The 21,663-nt window shown below is 38.8% G+C and overlaps 2 long non-coding RNA genes across 4 annotated transcripts in view; one reads left to right on the plus strand and one right to left on the minus strand.

The window, feature by feature from the left end:
- Positions 1-14,889, plus strand: part of LOC138359154 (uncharacterized) — a 15,245-nt gene extending 356 nt beyond the window's left edge. Inside the window, exons 1-8 of one of the 2 annotated variants that reach the window (XR_011225789.1) lie at positions 1,049-1,237; positions 1,488-1,740; positions 3,852-4,125; positions 5,602-5,790; positions 8,750-8,912; positions 10,416-10,579; positions 11,830-11,928; positions 14,791-14,889. This is a non-coding gene — a long non-coding RNA (uncharacterized lncRNA). Of the gene's footprint in view, positions 1,238-1,487; positions 4,126-5,601; positions 5,791-8,749; positions 8,913-10,415; positions 10,580-11,829; positions 11,929-14,790 lie in introns of both variants that reach the window. The other variant, XR_011225787.1, reaches the window with a different exon arrangement.
- LOC138359155 (uncharacterized) lies at positions 14,715-19,549 on the minus strand. Of its 2 annotated transcripts, none has more exons than XR_011225790.1 (6): positions 19,395-19,549; positions 18,082-18,302; positions 16,359-16,410; positions 15,840-15,884; positions 15,422-15,488; positions 14,715-14,858 (listed from the first exon to the last, which is right to left on the minus strand). It is a non-coding gene; the product is annotated as an uncharacterized lncRNA (long non-coding RNA). The 2 variants fall into 2 exon arrangements; XR_011225791.1 differs by having other exon boundaries at positions 15,824-15,884.
- Positions 19,550-21,663: the final 2,114 nt, after the last annotated feature.

Consider the following 21,663-nt stretch of genomic DNA (forward strand, 5'->3'; position numbering starts at 1 on the left):
CTCGCCTGGCGTTCCGCGAGCGCTATGTCATGGGTTCGTATCCTGGCCGGGGAGGATTTACTGGGCGCAATTCCTTAACTGTAGCCTCTGTTTAACGCAACAGTAAAATGTGTACTTGGATGAAAAAACGATTCTTCGCGGCAGGGGATCGTATTCCAGGGACTTGCCCGAAACGCTACGCGTACTAGTGGCTCTACAAGAATGTAACAACTCTTGTATATATCTCAAAAAAAAAAAAAAAAAAAAAAAAGAGGACACGGGTGAAAGCTGGAAACGCAAATGAGACGAAGGAATGTAAGGAAATCCCCGTGGTACGGGTTGTCAACAACTGGAACGTTCGTAAAGATGATGTTGAGAAAGCCACTTCCATACACAACTTTAAGATCACATTCGACAAAAAAGTTACACGTCAGAATAGTTAAGTTATAACGCAACAGGTACACCAAGGCTAGTAAGCGGTGCGTGAAGTGCTACACCTCACTCCTACTTAGGTACTGATAGGTAAATACCACCACCACTAGCATCGACAACGGTTCTTCCCCACCACCAACAATACTCCCCCGCCACCATAACTGGCGTCGACAACGGTTCTTCCCCACCACCACTGGCATCAACAACGGTTCTTCCCCACCACCACTGGCATCGACAACGGTTTTTCCCCACCATCACTAGCATCGACAACGGTTCTTCCCCACCACCACCAATATTCCCCCACCACTGACAAAACTTCTCCCGCCACATTCTGTCTATCGACCAGCCATCACTCTCACGGGGTCATCTCACATGGCGATAACTTCCTCATCCTGGAGGTGACAAACCACCTCTACCTAACCCTAGTCTCACCGACCCCATCATCTCCGCCTCAACTATAACAATTCTCAAGTTTCCTGCACTTCTACACAATACTTTCCTCTACATCATAATTATCAGCCTACCTAATTTACTTACTTTGCCTATGTAATTTTACCATACGAAATTTCAATAATAAATTTGTTTTAACTATATAATCTTATTTTATTTCCTTAACTAATAAGATGTTAGTTAAAGGTGGTGAGAGGGGAAGGTTGGGCGGCATGACGCAACAGTAATCCCAGCTGATGCAAGCATCCCCCAACAGGAAATGACGTCTGAAGTCAGGGAAATGCAGCGAAAATGTGGGATAATGTATTTTTATGGAAACAAGCAGTGATGTCAAGCATTAACTGCGCCTTCATCCCAGGATTTATACAAGTCGCAGGTAAAAGGTTTCTTTATACTCTTGCCTGGCCTCTGCGTCACCCGCGCTCCTATTGGCTGGTGCGGTGGGCGCGGCTCTCCCCTCAACCAATAGCAGAGCACGGCCTTGACGCCACTTATAACTTCCGTTAACCCCCTTGTCATATATGATCTCTAATATCATGTATAACAGTGATGCATATTTTGATGATGAAACGTTCGTAGGCTGAATATTCCCCGCCTCACAGTTCCCGTTCTCCTTGACGGGGCAGGTGCGAGAGATGAAGACGTCCGTCATGACATCCTTCGCCATACCTTCCGCTTCATCCGTCATGTCCGCGGCCTGAAGAGACTGTAAAATTTGTCGCCTGAGGAGATTGTATGGTCTATGGCCTGAAGAGACTATAGGGGCCCCATCCCTTCGCTATTTCCCGGTATCGGGCAGCCGGGGCGCATCCGATCCCACGATCGTCGTCGCCCCTAAATCAACACAACAACATTTTGATGATGAAATGATGGTTTTATGTATGAAAGTTATTTGTGTGAAAGTGGATATATGTTCGTGCTCGTGGCCATATCATGCTAACTCGCTCCCCATTGGCTGCTGCTGCTTATAACGTAATGTTGTGTATGTTGTGTAACGTATTCGAACCCCAGTTGGAAACAGACCCAACTATAGGATGGGTTAACCCAAGTATCGCGCTTGCAAAAGGGTCGCCCAAGTTGGAAAAGACGAACGCTGAAAGAATATTGTTGAAAACATCTTGATAACTGATTAAACCAAAATTATTTATTAGTCAGAAGAAAGACAGAAACGCGATCTATATGTAAAACCTCTACCAGACAAATATTTTAAGTAAAACCGAAGATATTTGTAGTTGTATAAAAGTGGCAGTTTTCATCGCTCGTCAAACTCGAAAACCGCAGCATTCATCTCAGAACCATGCCTATTTCACGCAGATTCCTTAATAAACGTAAGAGTTTTATATGTCACAAGAAAGACAGATATATAAGCTTCGTTCTAAATACCTTACCATGGGCATATTTAAATTTAAAGCGAAGATACGTGTACTTTTATAATAGCCGAGCTCCGACTCCGGACAGATCGATCGACGGAGCAACTCTCTCTCAGAACAATGCTTATTTCACGTAAATTTGTAAATAATCGTAATTTTTTTATATGCCTCAAGAAAGATAGGAATATAAGGCTCATTTTAAACACTTTATCATAGACATAATTAAAGTTCTAATGAAGATTCATGTATTTTAATAATCGCCGAGCTCCGACCCCCACATAGACTGAGCGACAGAGCAACTCTCAGAAGAATGTTTATTTTACGTAAATTCGTTAATAAACACAAATGTTTTACACGTCTTAAGAAAGATAGAAATATAAGCTTTATTTTAAATACATTACATTAGACATATTTAAAGCTCAAGTGAAGATATATATGTTTTTATAGTGGCGTTCAGTAGCTTTTCGGTCATGGAGTGCAGACGCCTACGCACTTGCCAATATGTTGTGTAATTAACAAAGATACGCTAATAAAGCCTAAAATATTACATGCCTCCAGAAAGACAGAGCTATAATCGTTATTGTGAGTGCATCAAAGGAAATATATCATGTTGGAGACCAATGATATAGCAATTTTAATTTAAGTTTCGAGTCCCGCCCGGTCGAGAGAGATGGGGCGACTCTCGCCTCATCTATTGGAGATTCTGTCCACTAAAGACCCAAAGCTACTCAAACCTTCCTAGCATTACGTAAGCAATGAAGTAATATGGTATATTTACTCACTATAATGTGGATGCTGGATGCAGAAAATGAGAAAACATAATTTTACTCTGAAAAAATATCATTTCATAACAAAATAAGATGTAAATATGTAATATCAAAGGAAGTCGATGGTCCAAGCAACAATATCGTGGAGCGACTTATCCAAGATATATTGCTCTCTGGAAAGTGTTTGCTGGCATATCAATCTTCTGTACACAGTGATCCAGTCGTCGAACTTCTCTGCTCAAATTATCGCAAATTTAATTTATGATGTTAACAAGTAGAATGCGTATTTTTAATCAAATCTAACGATATTAACAAGTAGAATGCGTATTTTTAATCAAATCTAACATAACTAGCCAGAAAACGTTAAAGATTATTTAAAAATACATGGTTGGAAGTTAAATCAACTCCATAGAACAATATTTTTGTTATAGATACTAATCGTTATTTGTTGGTATGCGTTCGCTACTTAAACTATCATGTACTATATTTATGTAAAATCTCCCTGTTTCTTCGGACATGGAACACGGAACCTTACACGCTCTCTGATTTACTGTTTAATAGAGATTCACAAATAAGCTTATGATTGTATACGTTATCAAAAAGGCAGTGACAAAGTCAATTTTGCATTTTAATCACAGAGATTAGATCTTAGTGAGATAGGAAAGATATTCATATTTTAAAGAAGGATTTTTGAACCATCGCTCTCCCTATCGATAGAAACTAACTTTTTTTTTGTTATTATTAACAAGCTTAGGTATACACAGTAATGTGCTGCTACCCTATTCTATATGAAAGATTACACAGTGTATATCAAAAACTAGCTATAAGTTCATTAAATATTCCCATCTCACAGGATGGTTAGTTATACATGGAATCAGGGGATAAAATACCAGCCTCAATAAAAAAAAATCAACTGTGACTAACAAGAACACCACTTACGGGCTATTCATGCCCGTGCTACCTTTTGGGTGGCTTAATCCTCATCAATCAATCACAAGAAACAAGGGATACATCTCCCGTCACGCAGGGTCCAGTCGCACCTCCACAGATCTCCAGTATCATCTATTGATACTGTTAATGGTTCAAGAGGACTACCATTTACGGGCCTACCTCAAGGTAACAATCAGGTGAGAACATAAAATATAAGGCTGATCTATTAGCCTCCGTTAGCAAAATCCGGGTACAGCTTAAGAATATCTTCCAATATTCCTAAGTGTATGAAGTAATTACAGAGTTCAAAGTACCTTATACCATTTGGTCTGAAGTCACTTATAACAGGGCAATCACAGATATAGTGTTGGTGAGTATGTCCCAGCTCTTGTTCACATAGTTTACAATTGGAATATTCACCATTGGGGGCTATTCATTACCTGCAGCCACCTGCGATACATATCGATATCCTAGCCTAATTCTGGCAATTACAATGTCACACTGTCATTGTGACACTAGTGGAAGTTTTATGCTGTCCGTTCATATAATTCTCGATTCTAAACATGTTTACTTAGTTTAGTTCATTAATTATGCACCCCATATATCATCTTGTGGGCGGTAGTGGAAAAGGTTACAGAGGCACATAAACATGTCATAGCTCTTTATACTCTTGCTTTCTGGCTTTTGTGTGTCAGTGACTGCTCTTCTGTCTTCCCTAATTTCCTAAAATATTGCGGCTTTGACAGAAGAGATTGGAATGCCCATATCCCACTCAACTTCAGGCTTATCACATTCAGTTTGAGCTGCCTTGTTTGTGTCATCATGCTGGACAACACCTATATGAGAAGGTATCCATACAAATGAGACTTTGAAACTCCTACTGTTTGCAATAATAATGTTGTTTATAATGGAAGTTACAACTACAACCTTTTGAAGATCAATGCTAATTTTATCTAGATAATGTAATAAACGAAAGTTTTCTATGTCAACAGAAAGGCAGAAATATAAGCTACACTTTAAATACTTGTCATAAATATAACTGAAGTGAAAGCGAAGATATATGCATTTGATACTGTACAGTTTCTTGATGGCTTGCTCTAAGAGTGTGAAGCCCTTCACACCAGCCTATAAATTGTGTAATTTATTTCCATATATGCTAATTAACCTTAAAATCTATATGTCAGAAGGAAGGAAGATGTAGACGTTAATGTGACAACATTTCAAGAAATATCTCTCTCTTTAAAGTTAAATAATACAATCCTATCGCCGGTGTCCGGACACATGAAAGCTACTTAGGTATCAGTGGCCAGCCAGGTGGAGATCACAGGCTGTACAATACTGATCAATTATGTAATTCACAGAGATACGTTGATAAATATTAATGTTTTATATTTTATTAAAAATACAGATATATACTTTGTTTCATACGTTAAATGTAACAATATTTCAGTATATATTATATAAGCATAGTATATATAATTCAGTATATACAATATATAATAAGAGTGTCAGACCACGGAGAAAGAATTGAAACAGGAATTTCCTTTAGTACTTTCTTATATTAATACATCTTCAGAGCGAACCATTCCTTCTGAAGATGTATTAATATACGAAAACACTTAGAGCATTCTATTGTGGTTTTAATATTGAACAATTATACATATACGAAACAGACAAATCTGGTGTCCGAAATAGTAAAAATATTAGTGTGCGATGTGATCAATGTAAGGGGGATATTGGGTGTGCCTCGTATCCCCTACAACAACAAGAAGTTCGAGAGCGATGAGGCCGCCACCTACTAGCTTCAGGATGTCGTCGAATCTAAATCCACAATATACTACCGCCGCTACTTTCTCGGAAACGTAAGTACCTGCCGCTTTACTTCTCTCACCCTGCCTAGCCTGGCCTGGCCTGACCTGGCCTAGCCAGACCTGGCCTAGCCAGACCTGACCAGACCTGGCCTAGCCAGACCTGACCAGACCTGGCCTAGCCAGACCTGACCAGACCTGACCTGGCGTAGCCTTACCTAGCCTAGTCTGACCTGGCCTAGTCTGACCTGACCTGGCCTAGCCTTACCCAACACTAATCACCACACGTGACAGCCCAAACGAATCGCAAATAAGTACACGTAACAAGTCATATGCCCGGACACTCTTTCACCTTGGGGACTGAGTGGTAACTATTGTATAGAAGAGCCGGCTCCCTGAGAGTGGTAAGAGGGCGTGATAAGAGGCTAACGTGTGGTCTTGAAGGAAGTCGATAAAGCAGACAATTTTCAAAAGGAAGGGCAGCATAACGAAAAGACAGGAATGGACAGACAGTCGGTTATCTCATAATGTGTAATACGCCCCGCACAGCATGGGTGGAGTGGGGGGGGGGGGTTGTAGCAGGGCACAGTATGGTGATGGTGCGGGTGAAGTACACACCCACTGAATTCCTGCCATCAATAATTGTTTTCATAACCATTAGAACAATGGCATCCCTCCAGCCACCATCCTTCCACTGACCCCCTCCTCTGGTCCTCCACCTCAGACAATAACCCCCCACACCCCTCTCCCTTCCAGACATCAGCATGTCAAAATCAGTACCATAATGTGTTTAAACTATTTAAACTAAGTCATTGTGTATCTCAAGGTATCTTAATTCATTTGAAAGTGTACATGTGCATTCGTTCATATACTCGCCTAATTGTGCTTGCTGGGGTTGAGCTCTGGCTCTTTAGTTCCACCTCTCAACCGTCAATCAACAGGTGTACAGGTTTCTGAGCCTATTGGGCTCTATCATATCTACACTTGAACCTGTGTATGGAGTCAGCCTCCACCACATCACTTACTAATGCATTCCATTAGATATAATCATATATGATTACACATAATCATAATCATTCTATACACATAATTATATATGTGTACGTCAACGTATACATACATGCGTATATATACCTCATATTAAAATACTGATAAACGAATGACCATGAACAAATTAATTTATAATTGTAGCATTATATATAATTTTAATAGACTAATTACGTGTTTATACATTTGAATGGTTCAGACAGGTGGCCAGCCTTGGACATATACACTTCTGGTAGGCACAATGACCTCATGTTAGACCCTTGATAGATTATGTGAGAGAGAGAGAGAGCTGGGGCAGGGAGGTGCGTGCCCCAGGGAGATAATCCATGCCCATGCCCCGCCTCGAGGTCAGTTCTCGAGTCACACCAAGAATAACAATCGAGCAAGTTGTCCTGACCAGGATGTGGCATATTAGGGAGGGTTGAGGAATAAGAAGCCTGTCTGATAGGGCTCTTGGCAAGCAGCTCTCCCTCAGTCTACCTATCTATATGGAAGAAATGTATCTAGGCCCTCCTCCCCCCTGCCTATTCTCTCTCCCCGACCTTTCTTCCTTCATTTCCTCCCTCCTTCCCTCCCCCTCACTGGTGAGAGAGTAGGAGTGTGAGAGTAGTTAGAGAACTCGTAGTTCTCACGCTCGTGAAATTGTCTGCGACCCTGGAGGAGTAGAGCGGAGGGGGGGGGTGTAAGTAGGTGACGATGGAGGAGTAGAGGGGAGCATTATATGCAGTGAATGTAGGTGTCTATGGAAGAGTACATCATAGAGGAGGGTGAAAGGAAGGTGACGATGGAGGAGGAGAAGGGAGGGGGTGTGAAGGTAGGTGATGATGGAGGAGTAGAGGGGAGGAGGGGGGCAAAGGTAGGTGTCTATGGAAGAGTACATCATAGAGGGGGGTGAAGGTAGGTGGCGATGGATAGAGCAAAAGGGGTGGGGGTTGAAAGTAATCCTGAGTTCAATTTTTTAGTTATATATAGTGACACCTCGGCTTACGAATGAATATTTATGAACTTTTCGGGTTACGAGCCTAATTTCTTCGAAAAATTTGAATCGGGTTACAAACTTTGCCTCGGGAAAGGAGTTTGTTGATATACGTATGGGCTGACCTAGCGCGTGGTGGCATGGTGATCGCGCCTCAGTTTACCAGTGTCTCCTGCCTAGTAAGTATCGCGCCTGAATTCTTTGTAAAGCATTACATTTGTTTTGGGATTTTTGGCTATTTGAACATAAAATTTGTTATGATATATCTTGCCATGAGTCCCAAGAAAGCGAGTGGTAAGGTTCAAGCCAAGAAAACACATGTGAGAATGACCATAGAGGAAAAACAAGAGAGCATTCATAAACATCAAAATGGTGCACAGGTTGTTGAAATAGCTAGGCAGTACAACAAATCTATGTCAACAATATGCACTGTACTTGCTAAGAAAAAGGACATTATGAACATTAAAGTGGCAAAAGGCATATCAACAATCCCGAAACAAAGAACACAAACACTTGAGGATGTTAAAAAGTTTTTATTAATTTGGATACACAACAAGGAGTTAGCAGGTGATAGCATTTCAGAGGCCATCATTTGTGAGAAACCAAGGCATTTGCATGAAGACCTTTTAAAGAAAACCCCTGGAACGAGGGGGGGGGGGGGAAAGATGAATCAAGTTTGAAAATGTGAAAAGTTTGTGTGACAATAGAGCCTCGTGGAAAACTTTTGCTGTGGTCATTACCTGGTGGAATGCACCCAGGATGGAGTATTAGGGCTATACATCTTTTAAATCATAAAAGTAATAAACATTTCCCATCAACCTTACAAACAATATTAACTTATTTTCATGTATTTCCCCCATGTGCATTTTAACAAAGTTACTATATTGCCTTTATCATTCTGTAAAATTTCAATTACAGTACTGTATGTATAATTTTGTTAGTATAAATGGACTGAATATTCTGAAATTGCTATTAATTTTACAATTTCAGATTCAAAGGTGGTCTGGACACCCAATTTGGTCAGACAGGTGAAGAGAGCATTTAGGATAGTTCGAAGAGATGAAGATGGTCGCAATTGTGTTCGAAGAGGCAAACGCCCCCCTTTGCTCCTGACATTATGTTCAACCATTGACCTCTGCACACCTAACACAAGGTAGGTTGAAAACTCCTCCTTCATGTCATTGGTACATTAGCCAGAAACTCAGGGCTCATGTAGGAATATCCCTAAAAAAAAAAAAAGTGGCCCCAACAATGCATCTTCCAAGTCTGGAGGATGAGCAGGAGCATTGTCGAGAAGCAGGACCTTGAGTGTCAAACTTTTCTCTTGCAGATATTTTTTGATGGCAGGGCAAACCACTCCACATCACAGTTTTTCTGCACGTTATATATTTTTTAAAACTCTTGGATTTTCGGAATGATACACGAGCAAGGGTTTAATTTTCAAATCGCCACACAGCACAAGAGTTAGCCTATCCTGACACAAGTTAGCCCAAGTTAGCTTGTGTCCAGGCAGTGACGTCTCCTCTTGGGTAATGTATGTCCTCTTCGGCAATTTTTTCCAGAATAGCTATGTCTCCTCACGATTAAACACTTGTTGTGGAATGTATCCATCAATACAGCTCAGTGTATCTACAAAATTTTTATTTTTTACTTATATATAGTGTCACCTCGGCTTACGAATGAATATTTATGAACTTTTCGGGTTACGAGCCTAATTTCTTCGAAAAATTTGAATCGGGATACAAACTTTGCCTCGGGAAATGAGTTTGTTGATATGCGTATGGGCTGACCTAGCGCGTGGTGGCATGGTGATCGCACCTCAGTTTACCAGTGTCTCCTACCTAGTAACTATCGCGCCTGAATTCTTTATAAATCATTACATTTGTTTTGGGATTTTTGGCTATTTGAACATAAAATTTGTTATTATATATCTTGCCATGAGTCCCAAGAAAGCGAGTGGTAAGGTTCAAGCCAAGAAAACACATGTGAGAATGACCATAGAGGAAAAACAAGAGAGCATTCATAAACGTCAAAACGGTGCACAGGTTGTTAAACTAGCTAGGCAGTACAACAAATCTATGTCAACAATATGCACTATACTTGCTAAGAAAAAGGACATTATGAGCATTAATGTGGCAAAAGGCATATCAACAATCCCGAAACAAAGAACACAAACACTTGAGGATGTTAAAAAGTTTTTATTAATTTGGATACACAACAAGGAGTTAGCAGGTGATAGCATTTCAGAGGCCATCATTTGTGAGAAACCAGGGCATTTGCATGAAGACCTTTTAAAGAAAACCCCTGGAACGAGGGGGGGGGGGGGGAAAGATGAATCAAGTTTGAAAATGTGAAAAGTTTGTGTGACAATAGAGCCTCGTGGAAAACTTTTGCTGTGGTCATTACCTGGTGGAATGCACCCAGGATGGAGTATCAGGGCTATACATCTTTTAAATCATAAAAGTAATAAACATTTCCCATCAACCTTACAAACCATATTAACCTATTTTCATGTATTTCCCCCGTGTGCATTTTAACAAAGTTACTAAATTGCCTTTATCATTCTGTAAAATTTCAATTACAGTATACTGTATATAATTTTGTTAGTATAAATGGACTGAATATTCTGAAATCACTATTAATTTTACAATTTCAGATTCAAAGGTGGTCTGGACACCCAATTTGGTCAGACAGGTGAAGAGAGCATTTAGGATAGTTCGAAGAGATGAAGATGGTCACAATTGTGTTTGAAGAGGCAAACGCCCCCCTTTGCTCCTGACATTATGTTCAGCCTATTGACCCCTGCACACCTAACACAAGGTAGGTTGAAAACTCCTCCTTCATGTCATTGGTTCATTAGCCAGAAACTTAGGGCCCATGCAGGAATATCCCTAAAAAAAAAAAAAAGTGGCCCCAACAATGCATCCTCCAAGTCTGGAGGATGAGCAGGAGCATTGTCGAGAAGCAGGCCCTTTAGTGTCAAACTTTTCTCTTGCAGATATTTTTTGATGGCAGGGCAAACCACTCTACATCACAGTTTTTCTGCACGTTATATATTTTTTAAAACTCTTGGATTTTCGGAATGATACACGAGCAAGGGTTTAATTTTCAAATCGCCACACAGCACAAGAGTTAGCCTATCCTGACACAAGTTAGCCCAAGTTAGCTTGTGTCCGGGCAGTGACGTCTCCTCTTGGGTAATGTATGTCCTCTTCGGCAATTTTTTCCAGAATAGCCATGTCTCCTCACAATTAAACACTTGTTGTGGAATATATCCATCAATACAGTATCTACAAAATCTTTAAAATCACGAACAAATCTTTCAGCCCCTACTTTGTCTGAGCTGGCACCCTCACCATGCCTCACAACACTATGAATACCACGTCTTTTTTCAAAATTTCTCAAACCATTCCCTACTCACCTTAAACTCTTTCGTATCTGCAAAACTCGTTCTAGGGGTTTTCTTTATAAGATCTTGCATGAAGATTTCATTGTTGACCAAACCACACACTGGAAATTGAATAGACGACGACATTTCGATCCGTCCTGGACCATTATAAAGTCGATTGTGATGAGATGAGGGAAGCAAGAGCATTAAGTAGGCAAGAGAGAGAGGTGAGGAGGTGGCAAGTATGTACGTATGTACATGAATAAAACATGTACATACTTATACATAACGTGTGTAAATAGTGTAATAAACACAATAACAGTATTTTGGGAGGAGGAATGTTGGCGAGTAATGTGTTGGAGGAGGGAGGGAGGACTGGCAGGGTGTGGCAGCTCACTCATGTTTTTTGGGCTCACCATACCAACATAGTGGATCGTTATGGTGAATACATACGTATATGGGTATATACAATGTGTGTATATAGTGTAATAACAGCAAAAACACTGTTTGATTGTAGAATATGTCGCATATATGAGGCCCATAATTTTGAGCATAGCGATGTTCTATACTTTGAATTATATAAATTCCACAAATTACACACTTTTAAATAATATTACAGCAAAAAAAAAAAGAAGAAATGAATGAGAAACTTCAAAATAATTGCACAACATTTTATTCACAGCAACTGCCGTCGCACGGGGTGGCGGGGCCGACAGACCCCCATCACTCCAACGCTCAGCGCCCATAATTTGCTCAACTTCCCAGCTCCATCGCAGCTAAAGTAAGTCACATACAATATTTTTTGTTTAGTTTCCCCGTGATCAGACTCTGCATTTTAACAATATAAGAAGAGAAAAAAATTTTTTGGAAAGAATTTATTTCTTGTGCACCAGGGTGTTATTTGGAGACAGAGCAGTTCAGTGGTTAACTACTAAATTTTTTTTCTCCCACACACGCACCCCCCTAGGAAGCAGCCTGTAACAGCTAACTCCCAGATACCTATTTACTGTTAGGTAACAGGGGTCATCCCCTTTTGTACAAAGAATCTGCTAAAGCTTTTAGGGCTAATCTTTGACACTCGTTTGTCTTTGTCGCCCCATATTTTTTACGTCCGAGTTGAATGCTCTAAGGCCCTTAACTAACTTTAGGTCATGTCCCATACTTCTTGGGGAGCTAATCGACACTGCTCCTCTCTTTACATTCCTCTCTCGTTCTGTCTAAACTCGATTATGGCCCTGTTTACTCGTCTGCTTCTCCTTCTACCCTTCACCATCTGGACACACTGCATCATACTGGGTTACGGCTCAGCTCTGGTACCTTTCCTTCGACACCTACCCTAAGTCTGTATGTTGAAACTGCGTCCTGTTTCTACAGGATCGCCATGATCGCTACTGTCTTCTCCACCTTGCACGGTCCTTACAGCACCCTCACTCTTGCTTATGTCATGCCTTGACCTTTACCCATCCTGTGGTTCCTGTTCCCCTTCACCACCTATCTCTTTCTGTACGGTTGTCTCTCTTACAAAATGCTCTTTCAGTTTGTGTTACCAATATTTCCCCTCGTGTCATTCCGTCTTTGCCCCTATGGAGGGGTCCCCGTTCCTAAATTCTGTAAGCCTTGACCCACATGACTAAAACTTTTACCCCTCCTACAGTTCTAAATCACCTTTTCCTTGAACACTTTTCTTCACACTTCCACTCTATTTCCGTCTTCACCAATGGGTCTTAAGTCTGCAGACGGTGTAGGCTACTCTGTTGTTTTTCCTGACTGCACCTTTGTGTCTCCTGCCTCCGGAGACTAGCTTCTTCATGGCAGAACTTTATGCTATTCTCTATGCTCTTCATCAACTCTTTTCTCGCTGTCAATCCTCCTCTGTGTTTGTAGTTGACACTTGCATTGCCCTCATGGCTCTAGAATCCTTTAATCCTGTCCATCCGGTGGTCATTGAGATTCAACATTGGCTGTTTCTTATTTCTAGTAAATTTAAATCAGTAGAGTTTTGCTGGGTTCCCAGCCATATTGGTGTTAATATGAGCGTGCGGATGCTATCCGTTCTTGTCCTATCTCCCGTAAAGGTATTCCTTATTCCGACTTTTATCCTGTTATTCATTCTTCCCCGTTGGCAGGGTTGTTGGTCCTCTGTGGTTGGTAACGAGCTGCGTACTCTCAAACTTAGTGTGTCCCCGTGGCCTTCCTCCTACCACCGTAACCGGCGGTGGGACACTGCTTTGGCACGGGTGTGGGTTGGTCATACCCGCTTAACCCACGGTCACTTAATGGAGCGCCGCCCTGCTCCTTATTGTCCGAATTGCGTTGTCCCTCTTACAGTTGTGCATATCCTTGTTGAATGTCCTGAATTGCAGGACGAGCGTGTGTCTTGTTTTCCGACTGTCCCTCGCAGTCACTTGTCCCTCGATAGAATTCTAGGTGAATCGGATACTTTTGATATCGTTCGCCTTGTGCGTTTTTGTTCTCGTATTGGCATTCTTGGTGATATTTAGTGCCCTCTGATTATTTCGCACTTTGATGGTGCTACATAGCCTTCCCGGTTTGGTGCCTTCTTTTGATAATTACCTTCATTGTTGTTTCATTTTAATGTGGTAGTTGTGATATGGATTGTTCTGGCTCACATGCAAGGTCTTGGATTTTTTTTTGTTTTGTATTAAGAAATTGCCAGTCTTGTTACTATTTGTAGAGTTAGAGATCTGCATTATGGCCTCAATATAACATTATTATTTTTTATAACAAATGTTATCAGCAATTTTTGTGGTTGGTAATAATTTGATTAATGTCAATGATGTATATGACAAGGGTTAAGACCCCTTGTGGTATGACAGCATTTTTCCCCAGTCATTAATGTTAAAAAGAAATGAAAGGGTCCTCAACCATTCTTTTGTCCTTCCTACTATGTACCTGTTAGTTGCTTCCTAGTCTTTCATTTGGTACTTAAGTACTTTGGTAATGTTGCAATTAGCACGTCTTAAAAAAGAATGTGGGCAGGGTTTGGTTTTAGCAAACAGTTTTACAAAAAAAAATCCATTCCTTCAGGACCTTGCAGATGTTAGGTCAAACTAATTGACAGTAATCTGGTTTTGCCCCTTTCAAACAATGATGGTTGAAATCTAGGGAAAATATTTCAAATATCTGAAGAGTTTGGCAGACAAATCATTTAAGATCTGTGATTAAATTTAAGTTACAAAAGACTTGGTGAAAACCATGTTGTATAGATGCTTCAGTGTCACTTTTCTAATGTTTTTAAATTTAATAATGATCTTTAGTTAATTCAATCATAATTTGTAAAAAGCTTAATTTAAAGCTATGCAACACCTTAGTCAATATTTTAGTTTTCATATTTGAAAGTAAAGTTTCTTCCACTTTAATATTTCAGACTAATTTGCAATGTTATTTTATGTAAATTGAATAGGTAGTACACTTTGGATGCACCTATGTAACAAGTTACAAATAGGTGTAAATTTTACCAAGTATTTATTTTCAAAGTAAAATTTCAGATGTTTAAACATTGCATCAATAGTAGTAAACAATTTCAGGATAAGGTATATAAAGTAGTTTCATTAAAATTGTTTTATTTAATAAGTTTTACATACAGTATTTATAATACATCTAATATTTATTACTGTTTCAGGTTGTGAGACAGATGCTCCTAGAAGAACAGAAGATCCAAAAGGCCAAGACAACTCCAGAGACAATCACCTGTAAAAGAAAAATAAACATTAAACAGGGACACTACTTTTATTATCACCAATGCCTAATAATAAGCCCAAAAAATCCTAACATCCTATCTTTTAAGATAGGCTCAGCAAGGCCTATCCCTTACTCTGGTTTCAGTGCAGAGCTTGTTCCCTGAATGGGTGCATTACATCCACCACTTTAGTGCCATCAACACATTGTACATATGCTTTACTGAAAGCACTGTACAATGCATGCCAGGCACTAAAGTGTTAGATGTATCCACCCATTCAGCAAACAAGCCCTGTGAGAATTAACAATGTCACCATTGTTAAGGGTCCCTAAACCTATGCAATTCTAGTCCATCTATTAGATGGGTAGTAGAGCAAAGCTCTGAAAAAGCCAGGACAGGGAAATCTGCAAGACTGCCTGGTCCCCTTCTATGAAATGGGGTAGGATCAGTACAAACTGCATCAATCCCTGTGGGTTGTAACAGTAGGACATTGTTACACACCTATAAATGGACTAGATAAGATAATTATGATTAACTGTCATTGATATAGCTAAAACATGGAATTCAAACTCACCCACATTGTAGATTTCCTTTTGCAGAGTAAAGGAGCCTCACTCCAAGCCAGTCCATGCATCACTCATCTGAAAAATATGTAAACAAATTAACTTCAGATTTAAAACTGATCTAGCTTTACTTTTAAAATTAGCATTCAGTACTTTAAAAATTCAGATGGGAAATGTTTAATTTCTTAAAGGAATTTACCTTACCTACATTCTAGTAGCAGTAGTAAAGATTAATTTAGCAATATAAATATATATGGCATCACAAAAATTTGCAAAGTTTCAGTAAATGTCATTTGAGAAACTATCCACAACTTCACTTCAATGGCAATTGACATTTATCTTTAGCCAATGCTATATTGTTTAAGTTATTACTAAGTTTTTTTTTTATTTTATACAAATCTATTCAGATTAACCTTTACTACAACTCGCCTGATTCTGTTGAAGGAGGGACTTCTTGACTTTCCAAACCACATTCTGGAAGACAATATAAATTTAAACCAAGCTGAAGTAAACATTGAATATTTTTTTTACTTTCATCAAGGAAAAATACTATCTCTTTTAACTAAACTTTTCCTGCCATTAACTTTAATTCTCAAGACCACCCTTTTAGGGCATTTTACATTTATAGATTAAACCAATTTCAAGGCTAATTAACAAACATTGAAAGTTAACCAAACATGCTTATTTTATTATAATTTTATTAATAAAAACACCCTCAACTACACTGTTTAAGGTCTAATGCCTCGCATTACAATCTTTACAATTTAAACATAACATTCTATTCAAAACATTCCTGAAAGAACTAAGTTTGCAGAAATGGTACCCACTAGCCTAAGCCTAGACTTTTCCATACCCATTCAATTTACATACATAATTTGTGCCCAAATATTTAACAGGTTTTTAGCAATTAACTTATCCTCCAATTCCAAGGTACACAACACTACTTACTGTAGATCTGCAAGTATTTTTCTGTAGCTCTGTTGCCAGGTCCTTCCACAACCTGTCAAGTGAACAGAAATTATTACTAAAAAGTTATTTGCATAGCAATTTTATTTCACTAACAGTAACAGCTGCCATTTTAAAAGGCATATTTAAAGTATCTTGTTACCCCAGCTTTATTAATTACAAACAAAGCTATAGGCATTTCAAGTCTACATCCTATAAAAAGTATTTTCCAACAACTTTAGTTATGAACATTAACTTTCTGGAACATTGCAAACAAACTAAGAACTATGTACAACATTTGAATAAAAAGTATATATATATATATATATATTATATATATATGTTGTACCTAGTAGCCAGAACGCACTTCTCTGCCTACTATGCAAGGCCCGATTTGCCTAATAAGCCAAGTTTTTATGAATTGTTTTTCGACTACCTAACCTATAAAGATAGGTTAGGTTAGGTTAGGTGGGATGGGGTTGGTTAGGTTCGGTCATATATCTACGTTAATTTTAACTCCAATACAAAAAAATTTAACTCATACATAATGAAATGGGTAGCTTTATCATTTCATAAGAAAAAAATTAGAGGAAATATTTTAATTCATCAAAACTTTGCTTATTAGGCAAATCGGGCCTTGCATAGTAGGCCAAGAAGTGCGTTCTGGCTACTAGGTATGACATACATACACACACACATACACATATATATACATATATATATATACATATATATATATATATATATATATATATATATATAAATTCTTATTCTTTTACAACCACTGCTTACTACTAGGTGGACAAATGCATTCTGTCGAAAGCTATATACACTGCTTTTTATTCTGAAAATTCATACTTAACCCAACTAAACTACCAAGACAAGATTTTACTAAATTTATTAATATTTTTAAACTAGCAACTATAAAAGGCCACATTTTTTCCAGTTATCACCACACTTCTGCAGGCTTAAGGCTCTATCTCCCCATCTGCAGTACTTTACCACACTTGGTCGTTTTATTATAAATTTCTTTATGAACCTGATACACTACTGTTAATGGATTAAATGTGGGAACAATTTAGCTACAGTTCTGCCAAGGGAATGATTAATACACCTTGCAAGCTAATAGCCAACTAATATTAAAGTTAGAAATATTTATTAAAAGCAGAAGTTTATCATATGGGATGTTATTTTAGAAGAGGTGGTGTGGTGGTTATGTTATGGTACAAGAGGGCAAGTAGTTGCTGAGCAAGTACGCCAATTTCAATTTCTAGCAAACTGAAAGATACAGCAGAAACGCACACTTCTTCTGCATAGATTCTAATGGCAGTAAAGTTCCTATTACAGTTACTAGCCACCATTCACTAATGACTAGGGGAAGTTAGCTCAGAGCATCTGATGTGCTTTGATGGCAACGAAAATGTTGCCCCCCTTCAAAAGTTAAGCTTGTCTACAGCATTTCCTTTTTAATTAACTATGTAAGGGGGGAAGATTCTGAATAGCAAGTGCCAATAGGCTGTGCCACTGGCTTATGGCAAAAGATTCTGTAGCAATAGAACTACTGTATAAGCCACACATCCCCCCCCCCCCCCACGGGCCATTATCCTGACCTTCCAAGTGCTATATAGTCGCAATGGCTTGGCACTCAATTTCCATTCCCGCCCCCTTCCTCCCAACTGTTCAGTGTCAAAAGGGAGGGGGGGGGTCCATTTACTGTAACACTTACATTTTAGTGTGGGCTTTATCCACTATTCTGATGTTGGCTGGAACATTTGTGCCAGCTGCTGGTTTGAAAGGGAGCCATACCATGTGCCAATTCAGGAAGCTTTCCACGTTCCTCACTGCATGTCAGCTCAGGACCTCGCTACCATGTTGGGAGGCAGTTGAAGACTAACCAATCAACATCCCAGGCTGGAGAGCAGTACCAGCCGAGGGAGAATTTACCACCTGCAAAAAATTTAATACCCTTAACAATCTACACCATCTAGCTCATCTTTACCATTACCTAGCCTCCAAACTTTACATTTGTCGGCATTAAACTGCATCTGGTAGGCTTAACCATTTCAAAACTATTTAGGGCATCAGTTTTTTTATATGCTAATTCTGCAACTATTGCAGTCTAAACCAAAATCTGGTGTGAATAACCGAGGTCCAAGGACAGCCTTTAGGCTGTACTTTCAACATTTCTGCCCCCAATTTAACCCCATTTATACTATTTCCTTTGGTATAACCACGCCCTAATCAACTTGAGTCAGCACTCCCAATGATGCTAGCCACTTATCAATTTTGTGCCACTATCAAAATCTCTGCTAAAGTCAAAGTACACAAAATCACAAACCTTATCACCTTTTCCTCAACTATGTAACCTAAACCATGAACAGCCAGTAGTCAAATTATGCGATTCATGTATCTAGTCACGTTCCTCAAAAAGAAGTGATGCTACTTGCAAATGTTAAATTCTAGTAACTTTCCTCAGAATAGACCAAGTTAATTGGCCGCTAACTTAAGCGATAAAATTAACTTTACAAAATTTTCCTTTAAAGCTTACCATATTAGGAACTTTCCGCGACTGGCATTTACCCGACATGCTGTATTAAATAGAGTAAAAACGGTATACAGTATTTAGTCTAGTAAAACTACGGTAAATTAAATATGGTTAACTTGCATTCTTTAAGCATTGGCGGCATAGTAAATGAATTAAACTAAACGTTAAGCACCCTGGCAAACCACTTCGTTCTATTCAATTTATTTTATCACTTCGTCCGGCTAGAATTTTAAGATTAGATTAAAAGGAATACCCTCTGGTAACGGCTGAACTAGTTAACCAAATACAAATATATATTTAGGTAAAATACTTTCATAAAACCCGTCTACTTCCCCCACCAGTAGACTTGTTCAGCTAAAGGCATAATGTAATGTTCCACTTTAGTAAATAAAGACTTAAAAAAAACACTACCCCATCTGTGTAGTTACCGGTTACCTGACATTCTACGCTTAAAATAACCCATCTATTCCCCATAATTGTTCGATATAACTTACCTCTCACCCGCTGGTCGAGTACACAGCAGTATATATCCTCCTCCATCACTCACCGCGTGGATACTATTTCACTCTGGCCGCAAATTGCCTCAAATCACCTACGTTGTCCATAAACATATATAGAAGAGCAACTGACCGTAACTAACACCCGTATAGCGATCATCACATAACGTGGGAACATTAGTAGTACTGCTGTCAAAACATAGATGGCGCCACGACAAACGGTAATTCCTATGGACTCGGATACAAGACACTCCGTACATTGACAACATCGCACACTAATATTTTTACCACTTCGGACACCAGCTTTAGACGTTTCGCATATGTGTACGTGTTCCATATTAAAACGACAATATAATGCTATTAACAATTAAAATCTTCTATTTAACAGGCATATAGTTATTAAATGAAGTTTAGTGATGTAATAGACATAATCCGGAGTTGGTAAGGACGCCGCCCGCCAGCGTAAACACAACACACCCGAATGCCCACAAACACGATACAACGCACAAAACACAACACTTCTGTCAGTTTTTTGATAAACTCCTTTTATATTTATTATGTGATAGTTATACTTGCATAAAATGATAACTATTATAGGTAATCGCCTAATATTTAATATTAATCAATAAAAAAGAAGTCAGAAGCCACACGCCTGTCTGTACATGTCTTTTGTGTAAAAGTATTTTGGGCGCTCATGTACTTGTGCGCTAGCTGGCGTTCACACCTGTTCTCGCCTACAAGCATTAGAATTAAACAAACGAATTTATTTTTTCATTTATATACAAGAAGAGAAGGCTACCCTTGAGTCTGTAATATTCATCTGATCACTGGTCTCCCATTTGGTCCTCATTGATTTATAAAAAAAAAAAAAAAAAAAAAAAAATGTTTATTTAGGTAAGGTACATACATACAATAAATTTTTACAAAGATTGGTTGACTTATAGGTAGAGCTAGTACATACAATGCCTAAAGCCACTATTACGCAAAGCGTTTCGGGCATGATAAACTTAAATGACAAGCTTAATACTAATTGAGGATAATGAGTAGAATGAAAACATAGATGAAAAAGCAGCACAAATACAATTATGTCGACAAACAGCGCTCTTAAAAAAAAAAAAAAAAAAAAAAAAAAAATAAAAAAAAACAGACATTGGTTGACAATAGAAGGGTAAGGTAGGTTACAGGGAATTTATTAGGTATAGCTTCGTTTTTAACTTAAACTGGTTGAGAGAGGTACAGTCTTTAACATGGTTGGGAAGGTCATTCCACATTCTGGGCCCCTTGATTTGTAGAGCATTTCTAGTTTGATAAAGTCGTACTCTAGGAATATCAAAACTGTCTTACTTAAAACTTAACTTATCTTACTTAAAAACTTAATATCAAAACTTATCTTACTATTATTGAATGTCAATAACCGTATTATGCAATTTCAATTTCTTCTATTTCTTTCTTTATTATGCACCCCATACCCATCCCGTGGGCGGTGGTGTAAAGGATTACAGAGGCACATAATCGGTTCAGGAACTGAACCCTCTAGTTCGGTTAGCTAAGCAAGTAACAGTGTTTGACGCTAGTTACAAAATTATTAATGTTGTATACACATGTACACACACTCATACATACATGTATGTACGACGACTGGATCACTGTGTACAGGAGGCTTTTATGGCAGCAAACACTCTCCAGGCGACCATATATCTTGGATAAGTCGCTCCACATAATTGTCGCTTGGACCGTCGACTTCCTATGGCGTCACCTCTCACATATTTACGTCTCATTTTGTTATGAAATTAGATTATTTCAGAGTAAAAATAGGTTTGATCATGTTCTACGTGTAGCACCAACATTATAGTAAGTAAATATACCATATTTCTTCATTACTTACGTAATGCTAGGACGATTTGTGTAGTTTTGGGCCGATTTGGGACGATTTGGGTAATTCTATGGGTAATTCTCCTCTCTCAATAATATGCCCGAAACGCTATGCGTACTAGTGGCTTTACAAGAATGTAAATACTGTACTATCCAATGTATTCTCACAAACCCAATGTACCTTCTTGTATATATATAAATAAATAAATAAATAAATAAATATTGCCAGAAAGCTTTCTGAAGCTTGTGTAGCTTGTGGTAGCTTGTGGTAATTAGATGGACCCCCTTTCTTGACTCCCTTGATAATACAGTATCCTTGGTGAATCAGATACCTTTAGTGTTGTTCACCATTGATGGGGAAAGTCTAATTACCGCAAGCTACCACAAGCTACAC

This window comes from Procambarus clarkii, chromosome 89 (genome assembly GCF_040958095.1).
Source record: "Procambarus clarkii isolate CNS0578487 chromosome 89, FALCON_Pclarkii_2.0, whole genome shotgun sequence".
NCBI lineage: Eukaryota > Metazoa > Arthropoda > Malacostraca > Decapoda > Cambaridae > Procambarus > Procambarus clarkii.